We start from the raw sequence: 241 nt of genomic DNA, 5'->3' as shown, positions 1-241 counted from the left end.
TTTAGTGTGTATAGAGCAGCATATCTCCACCAGACTCCATGTAATAATTTTCATATTATAATTTAGAGGAATAAGATAAAAACATTCAGACTGGAGCAGGTCACCATTACATAAACATTTACATTGTTGCATTGGGGTTTAAAAATTAATATCGTTTCCCCAACTCACTCCTCCTGCTCTGGCGTTTCCCCCCTCTCATTCCTCCTGCTCTGGCGTTTCCCCCTCTCATTCCACCTGCTCT

General features: G+C 41.1%; 1 protein-coding gene across 1 annotated transcript in view; it reads left to right on the top strand.

The window, feature by feature from the left end:
* The window catches only part of LOC117959735 (seizure 6-like protein), a 42,090-nt gene that overhangs the window by 29,001 nt on the left and 12,848 nt on the right, over window positions 1-241 (top strand). The window lies entirely within an intron of this gene.

This window comes from Etheostoma cragini, chromosome 16, assembly GCF_013103735.1.
Source record: "Etheostoma cragini isolate CJK2018 chromosome 16, CSU_Ecrag_1.0, whole genome shotgun sequence".
NCBI classification, from domain to species: domain Eukaryota; kingdom Metazoa; phylum Chordata; class Actinopteri; order Perciformes; family Percidae; genus Etheostoma; species Etheostoma cragini.
The sequence above is the reverse complement of the archived record's forward strand: the minus strand, read 5'-3'. Positions and strand labels throughout refer to the sequence as shown.